The 14,971-nt window shown below is 37.9% G+C and overlaps 1 protein-coding gene across 3 annotated transcripts in view; it reads left to right on the top strand.

Moving 5' to 3' along the window:
- The window catches only part of SLC1A2 (solute carrier family 1 member 2), an 89,963-nt gene that overhangs the window by 25,872 nt on the left and 49,120 nt on the right, over positions 1-14,971 (top strand). Inside the window, exon 1 of one of the 3 annotated variants that reach the window (XM_051804132.1) lies at positions 7,196-7,286. The exons of the other annotated variants lie outside the window; for them this stretch is intronic. The gene's annotated coding sequence lies outside the window, so the exon portion shown is untranslated. Of the gene's footprint in view, positions 1-7,195; positions 7,287-14,971 lie in introns of those variants that run through there. 3 annotated transcript variants of the gene reach the window in all.

The following is a 14,971-nucleotide window of genomic DNA, read 5'->3' on the forward strand; positions in this document are numbered from 1 at the left end:
AAATGGAAAGGAAATTACTTAAGCATGGGGCAGAAGAGTTCAAGCCTGGTTTTGCAATGCCTCCTCTTATAAGCAGTCCCTGTGAGATTACTTGGAAGAATAAAGGCTGCATTCTTCCTGTCTGCAGAGCATATCAGGAAGCTGAAGCCAGGGTTTTTTTCTTACTGAAAAAAAATCAGACTGTGCCCTGGGACATGGTGAAATGGGGAGGTGCCTGCCAGAGCTCCCCTGTTTTCCACATGGCCATTACTCTAGCACAGATGAGGAAAACATGTTTGGTTTTCTACCTCTACGCAGTTGGGAGTAATCCAAGGTGTAGGTTGTCACTTCCAGAACAGATGGAGTCGGCTATTTGTCCTCCTCACAACTCTTTTGTGTGTGAAATAGTTTTTCTTGTACCCATAAACACATACATACATGTTCTGTGCACATGACTCTGTATTTTGGCCTCTGTGACCTCTCTCACACTGGAAAAATCCCTCCTCATTTTTACTGCATGATGGCCAAGTGACCCTTACCTTTGTGCCAACTGCAATAATCATACCACGATGTTTCCCAGTGCAAGGGAAGGGTGCACTCAGAATTAGCAACTACAAGGCTGTGAGCACAAAAAAGGTCTGTCTGTGTGGCTCTCCATCCCTTTCTGTTTCACAAGTTCAGGCTGTGGAATTGCCAGTCATAAACTACAGGAGAAAGATTTCAAAGACTTGGTGGCCTTGGCACTGATTCATTATATAATGAAATTTAACAATAATATGTCTCAAAAAATGCACCATTCTGTAAATTGAAACTTGCTTCTCCCTTAGCTGTTTTTTTTCCAACATCCTATTTAGAGAGGCTAAGATAAAAGTAAGAAAGTCTGAGCAAGCAAATCTGATGCATGTTTTCCTCCCTCTTTGAAATGGAGTGAATAATTGCAGACAGAGCTAACAAAATCATACATTGTAGAGCTGCTGAAAAATCATTATAAGAAACAAAAGACAACTAAATGTGTGTGGCTCCTGCACCTTTTGCAGGCTGCACTAAGATCCCAGGGAAGTGTTGCATGTCATGTGGTTCTTTTCTGTGTCTTCCTTACCCTCTTCTAAAGGTAGATATGAAAGAGGATTAATTGGAAAAGCACTTGGTGTCATCTTGCTCACCACCAATGTAAGGTAAGATTTATCAAGAGATCAGCCTAGTCTGTGGTGCAGCAAAGATTAGTCAGGCTTTAAAATAAAACTCTTTGGAAAAAAAGTTCACTAAAAATAAACTGTCATGCTTTCATCCATTAGTAGGTACAGGGACTAGAAATAGACATCAATGCTTAAAACAATATGGAGTCACAACCATAGAATGAAGAAACACCTGTCTTATTTTGAGATGTGTTAAATATGAATTTTAATACCCCTGCACTGGGTGGGGTGTGGTATCCTGGGTTTTTGAAGAAATCAGAAATTCTGCATTATTTTAAATGTTTAAATGGCATCCTGTTATTAAAGAAGCATGCAGATAGACCTGTCAGTTGGAATCTTCCCATTAATGAACATCACTGAAATTTTTGGTGCTTAAAAATGTGTTTTTATTTGAATAGTGACAGGTTACTTTACATCCCAAACAATCTTGGCACCACTATTAGGGACTTAGCACATCAAATCTGGTTCACAGAGAGCACCATGACTCCACTTCCCAGCACAAATGGTAGAACACATTCACTGTCTGAGGCAGACTGATAGTAAGAGATTAAATGCAATCAAGCAAACAAGGCCCTTTGATCATCGTATCATAGAATGGTTTGTGTCAGAAGGGACCTTAAAGATCATCTAGTTCCAACCTTTCTGCTATGGACAGGGAAGCCATTCAATAGATAAGGTTGCTCAGGACCCCATCCAGCCAGGTCTTGAACACTTCCAGTGATGGGGCATCCACAGCTTCACTGGCCAACCTGTTCCAGAGCCTCACCACCTTTACAATAGGGAGTTTCTTCCTAATATATAATGTAAATCTCTCCTCTTTTAGTTTAAAACTGTTCCCCCATGTCCTATCACTATCTGCCTGTGTATAAAGTCAGTCTCCATCTCTGACTGGGTTTTGTTTAAACTAGAGGGTCCGTGAAGAACATCCCCAGCCTCTGTAGGTTACTTCTGCTGAGTAGAAGAGTTTTCGTAACACTTAACCTTAGCCTCTGTTTCTGTCTCATAGAGCAGCCTATTTCATAATAGAATGCTTGTCTGACACCACTTGGTGTTATATCTTAACTTAAATACCTAATTTTTTACTGGAAGAGTTATGTTTGTTATATTAAAACTTACAAGAGATGCAGTTCAGGACTCAGTTCTCACTGTACAACAACAGAATAAAATTCTATTTTTGTTCTGATCATAATAAAGTTATCAGTCACTTGGGTTTATAATATGGTATTTTCATGATGGTGTACTATATTCAGCATAACCTATTTCCATTTCACAAGCATGGAAGATTTGGGGCCTCTCTTGACGAATCCTTCAAATAGAACATTTGTTTTTACATATGTTTTTACATCTCTTCAGAGAGCCTGTTCTAACTCCCAGATCATAACTGGAAATTATTTTGCTTCTTACTGAAAAATGTCAAGATGTCTTTGGCAACTGGCCTAATTGTGTTCTGTGGTGGTGTTTATGTGTCTGACCAAATGAAGTGACAGTCGGTTCTCTGCACCTCAGTGTAGTCTTTCAGAATGACTGACTGGCCTTTGAATAGAGAAAAATGAGAAGTGGACTTTGAAAGATGGAATCAATCACACTATTCCATGAGTCATGAGGTGTTCTACATGCTCACATGAGGGAGTGTTGTCACTAGGACAGTAAGACCAGTGATGTTTTCTTTCTAGAAGATCTTACTTTAATTGCCTTTAGACCTTTTAGTACTGGCTACATTTTGAGAAGAGTCTTGAAATATGATGATTTTCATTGTGAATGAGGGTGACAGTGTCTAACTCAATATAAGCTTTTGCAAATTTAAGTGGCATATGCTACTTTTCTAAGAATATTTTATTGTTTTTCTGCTTAGCCACAAGTGGGATTTAATTTACAAGGCTATCTTAGTTGCCTCTTGGTTTTCCCTCTGTAAAGACACCATTTGGGAAGTGTAATTAGAAAAAAATAAGAATTTAATACATCTGGATTAAAGCACCCTTCTTTTTGATGAAATTTGTCCTAGAATCCTAAAATAAAAGGGCAGTGATTTGTCAAGTATGTGGTACAGCATGAGAGGAAAATGTTTAGGTGATCACCCATTGGCAGCTAAGTAATCTAACTGAGCAAACAACAAAATTCTACATTGTTGGTCAGTTTAGTTTTATGCTGTTGCAAGTCTCTTAAGCTGAGTGGTATAACAAAAACTAAAAAGCAGGAATAAAACCTGTAGTAACTCTAGTCTAAGAGTACTTCCATTTTCATTTAATATGCATTGTTGCAATCCCAAGAGTGAATCCAATGAGCTGATTGTCCACATTCTCACTGCAGCTCTCATTTGACTCAAATATGAGTCTCTGATGCAAGCCTAAGGAGAATTAGACTTAGCAAAAATGTACTTCTCTAAGGCTGGTGTTATAAACCCGAGGGTCAGATAATCCATACACTTTTTCAAAGGACAGTGTTTTTAAATGCTATTGCATGAGTGAAATTTAGATGTCTGTTCTTTGAAAAATGCCTATGTATTATTATCATTGCAACATAGTTCCTGGGAATCATTTCTGATTTTTATTGGAGTGGCTGAGATAATTCAGCTTGAACCAGGAAACACTGGAGGGGTTATTATGAAATAAAGTTACTAAGAAGTTCCTAAAGCTTTGCACTAGGTTCTCACTATTGTGTCTAGGACTCTGCTTTGGAAGAGAGCACCTAGATATATAAGGAATGTGAGTCCTAATATTAACTTTGTGAAATGAACCTAGAACTGATGTGAATGTCAAATCCAGGGGAGTAGGTTGAGACAGAAGGAGGTCAAAAACAGGGGAAGTTGTTCTTAAAAAACATCAGAAATTCTCAACAGCATATGATGCCTTAGCATTTTCCAGACAGATCTTTAATATTTTTTCTCCCTCTCAAGGCAGAAGGTGGATAGCATAAAAAGAATTTGGATCCTAATTTGCAGAGATCATATCTGTGCAGTTCTGAGGCAGTTATTTGTGTCATTTGCAGGCTCAGGAGATTGTCTATGGGAAGAAAGTGGCAGAAGCCTCGAGGCTCTGCTGCGAGTCTCTCAGCATTCGGTGTGGCATTAACCAGTTTGAGTCACTGCATTGAGGGGGCTCTGGCATTGTTCCCCAGTGTGTGTGCTGCTGGCCTCCTCTGCCAGGGAGCTGATTCTCCTGTGCCCCTTCAATCAGATTTGCTTATTGAAGCTAAAATGAAACACCAGTGAAACCTCTGTATTTCTACAGTGACCTTCAAACACATTTCAGCATCTTAAGAGTGCTGTTGTGGGCAGCATTGCATTCATTTACTGTGCTGCCAGGTGAACGGAGGTACAGAGAAGTTTGGCAAATCACCAGAGTAATAGTGAACCCATGATGACAGACAGAGTCAAGGACAAGTCTAAAGAAGTTATAACTCTTAAAAATGCTAGTGAACCAATTCATCATTAACTACCTTATCTCCACTATTGCCAATAAAGTTGAGATGGTCTATTCCACAATAAGTTTTCCCTTAGAAGTGCCAAATTGTCCTAATAGTTGCCAGTAGCATTTATATCCTGATTTAAGTTCATAGTAGAAAGAAAACACTGATAAAAGAACTGGAGTGTGTATCTTTATCAACTAGCAGCTATCTTGCCTCCTGTAAAGCAGTTGGTGATGCCTACAATGAACTGGCTTCAGTTAGGCCTTTGAAAGAGTTGCCAGGTATCATAAAATTCTGACGTGTGTTTCTACTCCGAGGTCAGCCTTTCTGTCAAGTCTGCCGCACAATCCCTTCCTGGATGGTTGACAGTTTTTCACAGGGTTCATCAGTTGTGAGCTTTTGTCTTTCTTTTCTTTTCTTTTCTTTTCTTTTCTTTTCTTTTCTTTTCTTTTCTTTTCTTTTCTTTTCTTTTCTTTTCTTTTCTTTTCTTTTCTTTTCTTTTCTTTTCTTTTCTTTTCTTTTCTTTTCTTTTCTTTTCTTTTCTTTTCTTTTCTTTTCTTTTCTTTTCTTTTCTTTTCTTTTCTTTTCTTTTCTTTTCTTTTCTTTTCTTTTCTTTTCTTTTCTTTTCTTTTCTTTTCTTTTCTTTTCTTTTCTTTTCTTTTCTTTTCTTTTTTTCTTTTTTTTTTTGCTGGATTTAAAAAGGTTAGGCTGATGGGCAAAGCTACCACTAACCTTAAAGGAAAAAGGATATGATCAACAGTGTAACTCCTCTGCTTTTTTCCTATAGCCATTGTAGTTGTGCCTTTAAAGCATGTCTGTCTAGAACATGAAACTTAGCTTTTTCTTGGACTGATTGTTTTTATGTCTCTTTCAAACTGATGGCTATATATATTTTTAATAATAAGTTTTTTCAGGTTCTCATGAACTTTGTATTTTTTAATGAAAAATAAATCAAAAAATGCAGAAATCCTGTTTGTTTTTCAAACCCAGACTGGGAAGTCTAGAAAGAAAGAACACATCAGCAAAAAGCTACGATGAAAAACACTTCTAAGGGCAAATGTTTTGAATACCTGCACATTGCATGTGTAAAACTAAATAGGATCTTTTCAGTGTATGTGACCTTCTCTTGTTCTGTTCACAAGAGTGCTCCCTGAAACAAGGTTACTATTCTTCTGAGTTCACTTCAGTTCATCCTAATACTGCATGCTTTAAAAATAAATCTGTTCCTTCATTTGGAGTTAAGCTATACATTTGCAAGACGTCAGAGGGTATTCTGCTTAAGGAAATAATTAGTTATTTTTTTGACAGTATTATACGAGACCTTTTTTTCCCCCAAGACATTGCACATCTATTTTCAGTATCCCCGAAAGGAATTTGCATAGCAAATTATTTCCAAGCTCGAGTAACAAAAGTTTGGAGATGGGAATATTCTTGGATGGCATTGCTGACCCTGATTGCTGAAAAAAAAAAAAGGCTTGAAGCTCCCCTGTACAGTATAGCAATACAGAATGATTCTTTTTCTTATTGCTTGAAAACTTCATAACTGAGAGAAAATTGAGCTGAGGAGTGTAGTCTAAGTCTTTGGAAAAGGTGTCAGAGGGAGGGAAAGAATGAATTAGTATCTGTGAGATTGTAGGGAATAACTTCCATAGTAGACAGAAACAAAATTGCTGCTCTTAATAATTTTTGGACAGAGCTTTATGTACTGAAGCCAAAAACATGGAAGGGGATGAAGAAATTGAATTTTTTTACAGATTCTTACTCTTTGTTGTGTGCAAGAGGGTGCTAGGGCACAGATCGTAACAAAGTATTTAAGACAAGTGCAAGAAATGAGGTGGAGACTTCTCTGTTCCATGTGTCTTCAGCTTTCAGTGGTTTTCATTACAAATGTCAGATATTACAGTTGCCATCCTATGTAGCTTACTGAGAAAAAACCCAATTGCTGAGTGTGACAAAATGTGAGGCATAGCCAGAGCTCTGCGCAGTCTTCTCACCATCACTGTCAGATAGAATGGCATGATCTCCAGATGTGCTTACATCTGTTTTGTTTTGTTTGGTTTTTTTCGTACAAGATATAAACTCAAATCTGTGGCCAGCTGCATTGCTGAACAACTGAGGAGAGATTGAGCATAAACCCAGAAATGACTGAATGAGATTTTTATCTACAGAAGCAGATCATGATACCATTTCTTTTGTACAGGATCCAGCACTAGGAAGCTGCACATAGAGCACAACCCAGGCACTTGAGTCTCCACCTGCTGAGTTGTCTGTAATAGTTGAGTGCAAGGAAAATCTTCCAAGGTTCCTGTTCCTTTGGAATCAGAGGTGAAACTGTGAGATGAGCGTGAGCAGACATGTATAGAGTATATCACAGAGCAAAAGCATCCTTGTAAAAACCAGCTGTTTTGTCATCTCTTCATCCTTTGAATGAACCCACGGAAGTCTGTAAGAGCGAAGTATGACAGTCCTAGAGCTCACCAGCTCTGGACCCGGGCAGACTCAGGTTTGAGATAGTTTGCATCAACTCAAAGGTTTCAGTTTCAGGGGCTCTAGCAAATTATTGTGAAACAGGAGTTGTTTTTCTCCTCATGTTTGTTTTTTCTGTTGTTTTGAAGTGTGAATCAAGGTTGTACCTATTTCTCTATCAGTAACCGATCAAGAGAAGAATCTGCAAAAAACAACAGCTAAGCACAGAGAGTGACCACAGTGAGTGCATGTTGTTTGCTGTCTACTAACCTTTATCCTGAGTGCCAGTCATAGATGCACCTCCTGAAACATTAAAACAGGAGCTAAATCAAAGCTACTCCCATCATAAGAACATTTTGTTCAGTCCAGCACTTTTAATTGCACAACAGTGCATGCTTTGTGCCCCTCAAAGATTTGAGGTTTGAGTATACCTTCACACAAAAAAAGCAAGTTTGCTTTTGGGGAGCTTTTTCCCTTGTATATTAAAGTCGAGTAAGAGGAAGTGTCTTTCCTCATGAGGTCCTGTCCTTATCTTTAGAAGTTAATAGTTCCTGTTAAATTTCCCTCTTTCTCTTTTCCTTGTGTACACTCCTTTTATGTCAGAACGCAAAGTTATAAAACTGGAGTTAGGACATTCACATGCGTTTACGAAGAACAAAGGTGGCATTCATTCAAATTGTTTGTGTTGTTTGCTTTCTTAGTTTTTCACTTCTTTATTAGTAATCCCTCATTTTAAGTCTGTATTCAGCACGTCATACTTGACTTTGGTTACAGGTTGCTTGGCAGAAGTACAGCAGATTCAGCTGTTAAAAACAAAAAAAATAATTCACCACCTTTTTATGACTGGTTACCATTAAAATAAGAATGTTAATTCAGACTGTAGAGACATTAACATGGAAAACTCCAGCGAGGAGCAGGAAGAATTAAATACATGAGCACTGTGAGACTTCCAGGCAGTGTAGGACCATACCAGACTCCCGTCTTCCTTCAGACCTATGCAAATGCTGAAACCCTTGCTAGCTAGACCTGTCACTTTTCCTTCCTGAAACACCACCTCGTACTCTAAAACTACTAGGGTGAATGTGTCTCACTTGTCATTAGGCATAGTTTCAGGATCATGCCTCAGTAAAAGGTTAATTTTAAAAGCCCCTTTGTGCCTGCTTCTAGGTGAATGGAAAGGGAAGAGGAGGTACAGGTGGGCTGCTGCTGCTGCTACTGCTGCTGTTTTCTTGTGTAGCACAACAGGTGTCTCACAGCCCATGCCAGAGGAGACAAAAGGGAAGAAAACTGGCTGCAGAGGAAACAGACTTTGTATGACTCCAAGGCAATACTTCTGTAAGACTTTTCTCATCACTGCAATGCCCTACATTCTCTTCTAGCAATGGATTTTAAGAATAAGCTCTCCTGCCCCAATAGCACCTCACATGGGCTGATGTGAAAAAGATGCATATTTGCTTGTTGAAAATGGCAACAAACAAGAAATGTCTGGTTATTAATTCTTTCTTTCACATGCACATTTGCTTCAAACCACTGTACTGGAGCCATGCTGAAATCCTAGGGAATTGGCAAATGTGAGACATCAGGGCAGGCGATAGTCTAGCCAAATTCTAGTGTAAGCTTTATGCTGTGGTTCATTTTCATGGCACTCTTCACACTGTGTTGAGAAGTGTGAATGTTTCCATTGTCAAGATTCCTCTTTAGAAGTTTTTTCCTGTTCTGCATTGAAGGGAAGTAAGAGAAGCATTTCATGTTTAAAAAGCCAAACACACACAGCCTGTAGGTTGGGCTGCTGGACCTACAGAGGTGGACAAAAGCACACAATGAATAGAAACATTGAACACTGTTTTTTTAAACTCTGATTGTTTGCATTCAACACAATCCTTTTGCTTCACCTCTCTGTAAGAGATATATGTGAAAGGAACTGCCTGCAAAAAGTCAGGGTCAAGTACAAATTGTAAGAGAGATGAGGAAGCTTGAACATAAGATTGCAATTTTGTGTTGTCTAATTTTCTTGCAAATGAATTTTCAACTTTCCTGTCCACAGTCAAATACTACTTAAATATAGTATTACATGCTGCATATGCAAAGTTTCAAAAACTCTTCTGAGAACCTTCAGGGCCCAAAGCATTACTGCATTAAAGAGTCTTTTCTAGCACGTATGACTTTAATATTTCTCCATAATGAAAGATTTGTCTAGGGAAAAAATGTTCAAAGATGTGGACATGTGACATTGTTTATTGTATTACTTATCATTTGAATTCTTCATTTTTTTTGTTACAGATGATCAACATGCTTATTGGTATACTTTTGAGATATTAACATTCATTTTTATGTCTCTTCCTGAGTTAATCTGGTTTAACAACTTCTAAAATTATCTTGTTTTACATAACAATTTTTGTGTTTAGGCCTGCTAAAGTTAATCCTGACCAATAGTGACAGTAATTCTTAAGGCTGGTAAAACTTTTCCACTATTACATTATTTTTGTTTCCTTATAGATTTGGCTTTTGAGGGGAAAAAATTTCATATATTTTATGTGCAATCATATATATGGTTGTTCATAATAAATATATATTTTATATTTTAGCAAGAATAAGCAAAATCAGCAGCTGTAATTTTTTTTCTTTAGTATGAAGATCCACATTTCACTTGTGTAATAATTCATGTGACCCCAAGTCAGGAATCTGAAGAGTAGAAATTGTAAATTACTGCTAGTTTAACTTCTCTCTGAGGGTATACTCTGAGGAATGGTGTTATGAGTATGTATCCTGGCAAGCAGTGATGACATGTTTGTTTTGGTTTTGCATGTTTGCATTTGGTAGGCCTCCTGGGATTTTTCTTTCTTATATTTTATTCAAAGAACACCTGAAGGGCACATACATGTTGCTTTATTTGTGTTGAACAACTGATGGGGTTGTTATTCAAAGAGAAAAGCATAAAATGGCATTAATAACGTTGTCACAAACTAAAACATAGCGTGTCCAGTATTCTGTGATGTTTCATTTATTTGTCGTAGAGAGTCGTAGGGAGTCTAAGAAAATCATGGTAATTTTGGGGATCTGATTTTATAGCAGATATTTAAACTGCCTGGAGAATCTGTGTGAGAAAGGAATCTGTAAACAAAGATCTTGGGGCATGCTTTCTTAATCAATCACTTCAAACTAAAGTCAGATCAGAACTACCCTGGCTGAATTATCAAACTGTCACAATGTGTTATGGTATTGTCTTGCTGTAGTAGTTGTAATTTGGGTACCCAGATGGTTTCCCATTCTTCTTAATAAGCTAGGCTAAAGGTCATGTTATCTCTTGTGATGGGAAGAATGAATCACATTATGGAGATGTCCCTTATGGAGATGAAAGTATATGTGGACCTGAGGTAGCCAGAGACCTTCATCTTAGCATAACTGAAATGGAAATATGTTCCAAACTTTCACTGAATTTTTCTCAAGCCCTGAACTTTGACTACGCCCTGAATTAGGAGTAGATAGGCACTCAATTGAGAGAAAAAAGCCCAAGATAATTCATTTAGTGGGCTGAGACCTTAAAAAATGGTATAAATATGTATTTGTCAGTGACTGAGAGGTAGCAGCTCAGAAAATAAATTAAACATAAGGAGATTAAAGGGGCAGGCAAGTGAGAGACAAAAAAAGAGATGTACTGACCTTGCTTAACTTGGAAAAGCTAATTAATAAAGAGGAAAAACACAGTTCAGGATTCAGCATGAAGGTTAGCTTTCTTTTAGGTGATGCTTATTAAAAATCTCCGGCATTACTATACAGAATAATAGTATGAATAGTTATTATTTCTACTAGAAATAAGTGAGTCTAGACTATAACATTCTAGTCTAGTGACTGTGTAGAAAACCTGTGAATGATTTTGTTCTTGGACTCTCTTTTAAGCAGAAAAACTTCTCATTGGGAAGTGTGGAGGACCAACCTTTTATATTCCAAGGTTAGAGCAAAGGGAGTTGAAATGTCATCATTGGCACGCACATGAATGAAGTAAGGGACATCTTCTTTTAATTAGACAGTGTCCATCTTATACAATTGTAATGACAATAACACTTTTTTCATATAAAACTGGAAACAAGAAGAGATACGAAACAAGTAGATGTTTCTAAGGATATTGAAATGAGTGGCAGAGGACTAATTTATACAGTAATGGATACCAAGTGTGTTATTTTACTCTTAAAAATTGTGGTAACATTCTGTTGAATTTTCCCAACCCTCCCCTTCTTTTATGCTACATGCAGATAAACCCTAATTGAATGCAAAAACAATACTAGATTTAATGTGCTTGACAAAAATGTGTCCATGCTATAAAAATACTGTGTTAACAAAGCAAACCAAATTTCCATTTAATGAGTTTAAAAGTAGATTGGCTGCTAGTGCAGGTGTGCATTTCATCATACCAGGCAAGCTGTAACACACTTCCTGCAAGTGCGGTAATAAGCCAACTTGTTTTTAACCCAAGTGTTGTGTTAGAGAAGGGAGAGCAATCAAAATGTTTTTTCTTCTTCATACAGACAATACAGGAAACTGTGTAACAGGTTCTGGCATTCTGTGGACTTTGACTTTTACATTATTTGTGTAGTGGATAGTCAAGTTCCATGTTTCTAGAGATGAATAGCTAAAAAAGAAGGAGAAACTGAGAAGATTTTTATTTGGTAAAAATATACAGTCAAAATGCACAGGTCCTATATTTTCATTCAAAGGTGGGATTTCATACATGAATAAAACAAGTTAAGGGTTAGGATTTTGTAGCTTTGCTCTGCTGTTGTATACTTTCACACTTTTTTTGCCTATACCATGTGTATTCACTCTCTCTGTTCATGTTTCATGTTTATTTTTAAGTATAGATGAAGAACTTATTTTCTCATCTAATACCTATGCATCCTGTTATAAATAACCCCTTGCAAAACACCTGTGAGTCACTCACTATTTGTGCTCCTAATAAATTAGCAAGCAAGGAAGTATTGAAGTGAGTGGAAAATGTTAAGGGTATAAAATTTTTTGCATTAGTCTTTGCCATGGAAGTGATCAAGCTACCAAAACTGAGAGCTAGAGGCAAAAATGCAGAGGGCATTAATTGTTCTCAGTAGCTGCCTGGTTTGTGCTGGGAAGGCCTGTAAGGTAACTTGGACTTATGGCACCAGTAAAGGTGGTGGTGTGAGGTGCTATTCAGTGCCGCTTTGCCCAAGCCTCTGCTACCTTCTGCAAGTCTGTACCAGCTCTTGAACCACTGTGGGCAGTCAGGGGTGGTGGTGTGTGAAGAAAGCTGTAAGGAGTGTACTTCTACCATAAATCATAATTTCTAGCTCCTGTCAGTCTAAAAGTGGACATGTCAGATTACGTGGGTCATTTTAGACCAGTCTTCTCTCCTCTGAAATGAAGCCCTTGTGCTGTTCCAGTTACTAGAAAAAACCACAGCCTCCTGCATCAGTAGAGGATGTTTTTTAATTAAGTATTTTAAGCTTTAGTTGCTGAAGATTTTAAACTAGAATAATGAAGAAGGAGGCAGAATAGGAATAAACACAAAGTTAAAATAAAGTGAATTGTATTGTAAAATGATTTCATTGTCACCTGACAATTTAAGTCCAGAACAGGAAAAGAGTAGTGTGTCCCCAAATTTGTATTAATCTGGGCCAAAATTTGAGCTTCATTAAGTTCTTAGGAAACTGGATTTTGCTTTAGCCCAGTTTGCCTTCTGACACTATATATCAATACATAAGATGCTAGTTTTAGAAGAAATTATTTTTTTACCAGCAAAAGGAATGCCCATTGATCTCCAGTAGAGTTCTACTGTGTAGCAAAAAAGGAGAAGAGATCTTTCTCTTTGTAAGTGGTGCCGTGATGGCCAGGCAAAACTCTTCTGAAATCTGCTAGAAATAAGACTTCATACCCTGCCAGGAAGGCTGAAGACAGTATTGTTTCCAAGGGACTTTACTGCAGCTGCTAGGGAGATTTCACTGCATGCAGTTGAAACAAACTGTACCTTTGCACCTTGAAAGTTCAAGCAGTCCTGTCAAGAAATATATTAAATGTAATAATTATGGTAAGAGGAGTGATGCATTGGTTCTGGTTTAAAATTTCTCAAATGTCACTCTTATACACTTCTGGAAAATTACATTTACCTGAGTTCTGGGAAGCCTGCCCGTGCGTGCAGCATGGCACAGCTGGAGTTTCTCTGCAGGTGGGGGAACAGCAAGGAGTGGGGAATGGCCAGCTGCTGCTGTGGAAGAGAGGAGTGGGGACAGATGAAGGACACAAGACCGAGAGAGAAGTTGGTTAGAGAAAATGCTGAGGGCTCCTCTTCAAGCAATTAATACTTCGGTATTTTGTCTGGGGAAAATATTTTGATTTTGATGAATCTGCTGCTTTCCATCAGCTGAAGGAGCTTGCTCATCATTTTTGGGAATGGCCTCAGTGCCTGTGTAAATGTCCTCAAGGACACTTGTGTATTTTGAAACATTCTCTGACCGATGCCCAGTGAAGGGTGCAGTGGCTGAAAGGTCACAGGGGACATTTACTGGGGTAATGACCTTTGTCCACTTACAGAGCAATGGCGTGATATTTGGGCTGTCCCAACAGCTTAAAGAAGCGTTAACAGCAGAAAAAATTGAGTTAAGGATTTCAAGAATTGCAAGACTGACCCATTTTTGTATTACAGTAAATACAACCATGAAAACTTATAGTCATTAGAAAGTAGCAAGGTTAGTGTATGAGACTTGAGCTGGGCAGAGAGAGAGAGGAGAAGAGAACTGAACATAAATATGAGGTAGGTTCAAGTCAGTGACTCCATGATGCCCGAGGAAAGACACACAAATGCACAATCACAGACTTTTCATTCCTAGAGCTTTTCAAATATTTCAGTGGTACAAACTGTATGCTTTGATTGGTGTCACCTGTTAATTAATCTGGCAGAAAAGTACCAGAGATTAAACAGACTTGTTACTGCAGGGTGTGTGGAAAAGACAACAGAGTTTTAAAGAGCATTTGAAGAGAATGCTTCTTCAATTAGATTGGTTGTGCAAAACAAAGTTTCAGATTTTCCCACTTAAATCTGTATGCTAAATACTTAGCTGAAGACAAGCAATTAAATTAGCACATACTGTATTGTTTGCAGGGATGCAAAGCTAAGTCATGTACTCTGTGGATTTTTAATATCGATTTTTTCACTAATCCAAAGCACATACATGTGCTGTAAGGTACTATAAAGCTTTGCATCATAACTTCAGCACGATTCTGTTGATTTATGCTTGTTTACAAATTCAGCCTAACCTGAGCATTATCATGCCCTAGGACGTGGACACAACCACAGCATTACTTGTCCATCTTATTTTTAGTGTGTTTATTGCAGCTGCTTCCTCACTCTGTTGGTTTGGATACATACAGCCATTATTCATAATTTGATCATTCTTTAGGCATTGGTTGTTTTCAGTTTAAAACTCTATTGCAAATTAGCTACTTTTTTACAAGAAGTAGCCTTGTAAATCCTAGGGCTGTGTCTTCCTGTGGTTCATTGGTTAGGGACCAGTTCAGTCAACCAGATAAACATGTACTTTAAGGACATGTGTAAGAGCTGCTGAGTTAACACACAGCTGTGTCCCAGGAGATCTCTGTTCATTAGATTAAAAGACCAGAAGATTGTGTTTGGGTGTGACATGCTGTAAAGTGAGCCTCCAGTTGTGTGCCTTTCCTCTAACATTGGCCCAGGGGCAGGCCAGTCAACAACTGAGTCGTCCTGCTTCACACAGTTTTACTATCCCATTTCAAACTCACATGAAAACATCCATTGCTTAGAAGGTTAGTGGTAAGGGTTTTTTTAATTTCTTGGAAATAATTTCTCTCAAAAGTGAATGAGATTTTCCATAGCTCCAACTCTAGGTAAACATTCAAGTGACTTTAGTAGAAATGTCAGTAAAAAC

This window comes from Manacus candei, unplaced genomic scaffold (genome assembly GCF_025592945.1).
Source record: "Manacus candei isolate 608988 ecotype Guabito, Panama unplaced genomic scaffold, ASM2559294v1 h1tg000060l, whole genome shotgun sequence".
Taxonomy (NCBI): domain Eukaryota; kingdom Metazoa; phylum Chordata; class Aves; order Passeriformes; family Pipridae; genus Manacus; species Manacus candei.